Consider the following 6015-nt stretch of genomic DNA (forward strand, 5'->3'; position numbering starts at 1 on the left):
TCCCCATGTCAGGCTGTCTTAACCTTTCAGTCGTCGCGCGGTTTGCTATCGTCAAAACCACCACGTTGCTGTTGTTAATGAAGAGCGAGCTTTTTTCACTAGTGTTGTACAAAATACAACAGCGCGACGACTGAAGTGTTAAATTTCATTATCATCAGATCACGAAAAAAGTGACTTTAGTGACCATTTTCCTGAAAAAAAGTGACTTTTTAGTGACCATGTCGAAAAAAAATGACTTACTACCAGCTCTGCGATACCACAACGACGTAAAGGGACTAGCGATTGGAAGCTCGGTCCGTGGAACTGTAAATCTCTCAACTTCATCGGGAGCACACGCATACTCGCTGTCCAACGATAGCTCAGGCTTAGGTTTCGGCAGGAAAATCGGATGGTTTGGCACATTATCGAAAAACGTAAAAATACTTCCGTTCGATACCAGGTTCGGTTTATTTCTTCATTTTCGTTAGTACAAGGGATTTGTTCTAAGTGTTACGTCTGTTTGTCTGTGGTACAGTGTTGCTGGGTTGAATTCAAAAATTATCATTGTGTCGCAACACATCAAATTAAAAGAAAAAACAAATTACTCATTTTTTACTGTTCATACACCCCCCGTTGATAATTCAGTTTCAACAGAAGGCATCACAGCAATCTTCGTTATCGCTCGCTTGTAATCACCGTTCGTCGTTCTGACTGTCACCACTCGCACAACATCATCGTCTCCGGGATGCACAGCCGAAATCCGCCCACGCTTCCATTGTTGTGGTGGCAGATTTTCCTCAATCAAGAGCACTAACGCACCAACCTTGAAAGTCGAGTTCGCATTTGTGTTCCACTTCTGGCGACCTTGCAAATGGTGAAGATATTCGCGAGACCACTTGCTCCAAAAATGTTGGTGCATCAGCTGAATGTGCTGATATCTGTCGAGTCGCCCCAGTTTCTCATCACCATATGATGGCACAGGAAGAGCTACGCCAGAACGGCCAATCAAAAAATGTGATGGCGTCAGAACGGAATAGTCACTTGGGTCATCTGACATCGGGCATAACGGTCGCGAGTTGAGAATGGCTTCCGTCTGGGCGAGAAAAGTGCTCATCTCTTCGAAGGTAAGTCGTGTCTCACCCACAACTCTCTTTAGGTGATATTTCATAGATTTCACCCCTGCTTCCCAGATCCCACCAAAGTGTGGGCTTCTGGGGAGAATGAAATGCCAGCGGATACCCTTTGCACTACAAAACTCCTTTACTTTCAGCTGGTGCTGCTGGTCTTCGAACAGCTGTTTCAGGGCTGCTAACTCGTGATTTGCTCCTACGAATGTGGTGGCATTATCACTGTGGATATCGCTCGGAACACCACGCCGGCTGGAGAAACGTTGTAACGCCGCTATGAAGTCGTCAGTCGACAAGCTTGAAACCAACTCGAAGTGGATAGCCTTCACAATTAAGCAAACAAATACGACCACGTATCCCTTGTACAATTTTGTACTTCGGCCTCCCAGTTTGAGCATGAACGGTCCTGCGTAGTCGATTCCCACCTTGGAGAACGGTGGTGATGGGTTGACTCGGACTTCGGGGAGGTTGCCCATAAACTGCACGCCTGGGACAGGACGCTGTCGCGCACAGACTTGACACGAAGATACAACCTTTTTGATGATCTGCTTCGCATGCACTGGCCAATAATGCTCTCGAACGATAGCCAAAAGTCCATTCTGGCCAACGTGGAAGTGCTCCTGATGTAGTCCTCTTACGATGGTCTCTGTGATGTGGTGCTTCTGTGGTAACAGTACCTGATGCTTGCCGTCATACGGAATGGCCGAATATTTAAGGCGACCGCCAACTCGAATAAGACCATCTTCATCAACGAATAGCGCCAGATTTCTGTAAGGTTGTCGCAGAACGGATTTTGATTCCAGCGCTTTCAAGACATCACCATATGATTCACGTTGAACGAGCAATAAAACCGACTTCTCAGTCATCCTGATTTCGTCGGCTGTAATTTCACCAAACTCCTTCTTCTTATGCATTACTATATCGATGTAACGATGAACATAAACCCATGCTCTCTGGATCCTCTTGTAGCTACTCAGTCTGTTAAGTACAATCGGTGGGTCCGACCGTACTGCTGCCATCATTACAGTCGATTTCACCTCCGGAATCATGGATTCATCAAACGGCTCAGGTTCACTCAGGATGGGTTGAGGTTCCCATAGCATATTTGCACCACTCCACCACTGGTTCTTCTGCAACAGATCTTCTGGTAATTCTCCTCGCGATACCGCATCGGCCGGATTTTCCTCGGACCGAACGTAACCCCACTGATATGATTGTGTTAGATCAACAATTGCAGCAACACGGTTGGCAACAAATTGGTTTAGAGCGAGAGGAGATTTCTTCAACCAACACAAAACTATTTGGGAATCGCACCACAACCTTACAGCATCGAGAAGAATCTTCATGGCCGTAATCACTTTCTTCACCAGTTCTGCCAAAAGCTTCGCACCGCACAACTCGAGTCGTGGAATCGTTGTTGGTTTGAGCGGGGCCACACGAGATTTGCTGGCCACCAAGTTGACGTAGATCTTGCCATCTGCAGTGATGCTTCGCATGTACACAACAGCTCCATATGCGCGTTTGGACGCATCCGAGAACCCGTGAAGCTCCAGAGTAACAGCCTCACTCTGAATGACACAACGGGGCTTCTGTACCTGATTTAAAGCTGGGAGCTGCCGGCGAAATTGGTGCCATTTTTCTTGCAGGTCATCCGGTAGTTCTTCATCCCAAGCAAGACCCAGACGCCATATGTCCTGCATTATCAACTTGGCAAATACAATTACAGGACCCAAGAAACCGAGTGGGTCGAAAAGCTGCCCGATCTCCGACAGAACTTTACGTTTAGTTGGCACCTCCTTCCAATCATCCACAGTAGCTCGAAACATAAAGTAATCTGCCTGAGGGTTCCAGATCAAACCCAGCGTCTTGACGCTGTTGTTGATGCCTCCATCATCGAAACTGACTTGTTGCTCTTGAAGCTCTTCAGGAATGGCGCCCAAAACATCGTTGCTGTTCGAACAAAACTTATGCACTTCAAAGCCACCACGACGTAGCAGTTCTGATAGCTCTGAATAGACTTGAATGACTTCTTCGCTTGACGAGCCGCCGGTTAAAAAATCGTCGATGTAGCTGTCCTCCGTAATGATCTCCTTCGCGAGAGCAAAATCTTCACCTTCGTCGATTGCTAGTTGGACCAAGACTCTTGTGGCATGGTATGGCGAACTAGCAACACCATATGCTACGGTTTGAAGTTCATAGGTCTTCAGCTGGCCGTCGTCATTCCACCAGAGAATTCGCTGGTACTTGCAATCATCCTTATGCAGCCGTACTCGCCGGTACATTTTTGAAATGTCGGCAGTCAATACCACCGAGTGGATGCAAAATCGAATTCTGATCGATACGATGTCATTTTGAACCGTGGGTCCAACTAATACCGTGTCATTGAGAGAGAGGTCTGTGGTGGTTTTAGCCGACGCATCGAACACCGCCCTTGTTTTCGTCGTTGAGCTCGAAGCCTTATAAACAGCATGGTGGGGAATGTAATACCCCCTATCGCACGTTGATCCAGCAACCTCCGTCATATGACCTAGAGCTAAGTACTCAGACAAGAACTTGTAGTACTCACCACGCTTGGAAGGATTTTTGGCCAGCTGGAGCATCAGCTTATTGAGACGTTTTCGAGCCATGTCATAAGAGTCGCCGAGTTGACTTTCCATGCCGTTAAACGGCAGTCGCACAACATAACGTCCCAAATCTTCACGATAATGGGTAGCCTTGAAGTGTTCCTCAACTAATTCTTCAGTCACAGTCGATGATTTATCGGAGTACACACATTCCAATTCCCAGAATTTGGACATCGTTTGGTTTAGCATCTCTTCATTTCGATTGAGCTGACATACTCGGCGAGACGGTTCTTCCTTGATTGGTACCGAGCCAGCTACAATCCACCCTAGTTGTGTTTCGGCTAGGGTAACGCCAATGGTACCGAGCTTCACTCGACCGCCCTTTATTAGATCGAAAAACACCTCGTTTCCGATGATCATGTCAATTCCACTTGGTGAATGGAAAGTAGGATCAGCAAAACGTAATCCGGAAGGAATCGTCCATGAACGGGCATCAATTCTCACAGCTGGCAAGTTTGAAGTGATCTATGGGACGACAAGGAAATCCAGCTTGGGCGAAGCAAACGATATGAGTGTCCATAATCAGACGCTTGTCCTCATAAGCATCTTCTAGGATCTTCCACGCCGAAGCATAATCTCCGTTATTAACCACTTCCTGGTCGATCTTATCTTTAGCCTCACCGATAAGTGAATTTCGGAGATGAAGGATTTTCATGGCATCGGTTTCGTTTGTGTACCTAGCCATGATACTCTGAAACAAGCTTTTGAAGCTGTACCAGTTTTCGAGGGTTCCGTTAAAGGTAGGAAACGGAGCCTGCAGATGAGGAGCTGGTGCCTGTACATACACCGGAGCCTGAGAGGATGTTTGGGGCGTAGGGATGTTCCGGAACTCTTCCAATTTCAGCTGCTGCTGGGCTTGCTCGATTCGCGTCTGTAGTATTACGTACACTTCGTTGTGCATTTTCTCGAATTTTGCGTACTCCTCGTGCATTGCTTCCCGCTGATCCTTTGTCAAAAGGGCTGCCATTTCCGAATAGACTTTCTCGAAATCGTCAGCTTTTCGGCGTAACGTCTCAACGTGTAGCTTGAGTAGATGAATGCTGATGTCCTCTCGCAATGTTTCGCGCATTCGTAGCAGCTTATCGGTCAGTAGCGCCTGCCGATCGCCTAAAATCTCCAAACTCTGCATCATCCTGCGTCTTGTGTTCAACTCCTGCTGTGCAACCTTCTGCTGGGCAATAGTCGGGATTCGATCCCCTTCGTCCTCTTCACTATTCTGCGACCCGGCGAGCGCGTCGAGTATATTCCTTCGCTTAAGGGGACACGGGAGACCGTGTTATTTTCCCTATCTTTCGTCTCACTCTAACAATAATCATCAAAACTTTGTGGAAGCAAATCTCGAGTTTTAGTGAACCGATGAAGCTGAAAATTTATCGGGTTGTGCACTACATATATAGAATCATAGTGATACATTTTCGCATCGATATATGGAGTGGTTCTTGAGATTTGCTTCTTGAAGTGGATAGGGTGATTATGATGACGTCCCGTGCGGCCTTAACTTTGCTCGACGGTCCACGGGGTGTGTCGCTTTCACTCATGAATGATCTTCAGCCTCTTCTTTGGCTACACAAACACACGAGTTTCGCGCACTTTCAATGTTAGCGTTTTCGCACTGTTAATCAACACGACGGTGTCGAATCCACACGCATAATGTCAAACCGTTTGACATTTGCTTTTCGCCAACATGGCTACCGATCTGTCTTTTCTGCTACGAGCACTGTTGTCGAAGCCACGTCGACAACTTTTCACCAAGATGGCTACCACTATGTCTCGTGCCACGGGCACTCTACCAAATCCGCTCCGGCAATAGCTTTTCGCCAAGATGCCGACCGTCCAATTGCTTGTGCCACGGGCACTCACTTTTGGTGGGGAAGCACCACCAACGCGTAATTTGGCCTTGCGCCAAAATAATTAGCACCCGGTGCTAATCAATCACTCGCGAACGCCGGAAACCATTCAAAATTCCTCCGATGATCCGGGAGAACGGACCAAAAAATGTCCAACGATAGCTCAGGCTTAGGTTTCGGCAGGAAAATCGGATGGTTTGGCACACTATCGAAAAACGTAAAAATACTTCCGTTCGATACAAGGTTCGGTTTATTTCTTCATTTTCGTTAGTACAGTGTTGCTGGGTTGAATTCAAAAATTATCATTGTGTCGCAACACATCAAATTAAAAGAAATTAAAACTTAAAACAAATTACTCATTTTTTACTGTTCACTCGCCGACGTGCTGAAGGACCGTGGATTCGGCATCGTAGCGTTGCAGGAAGTGTGTTGGAAGGG

At 46.9% G+C, this 6015-nt stretch overlaps 1 protein-coding gene across 1 annotated transcript in view; it reads left to right on the plus strand.

Moving 5' to 3' along the window:
- Positions 1 to 6015, plus strand: part of LOC5568851 (arrestin domain-containing protein 17) — a 156085-nt gene that overhangs the window by 123781 nt on the left and 26289 nt on the right. The gene's annotated exons all lie outside the window — the stretch shown is intronic.

This window comes from Aedes aegypti, chromosome 3, assembly GCF_002204515.2.
Source record: "Aedes aegypti strain LVP_AGWG chromosome 3, AaegL5.0 Primary Assembly, whole genome shotgun sequence".
Classification (NCBI taxonomy): domain Eukaryota; kingdom Metazoa; phylum Arthropoda; class Insecta; order Diptera; family Culicidae; genus Aedes; species Aedes aegypti.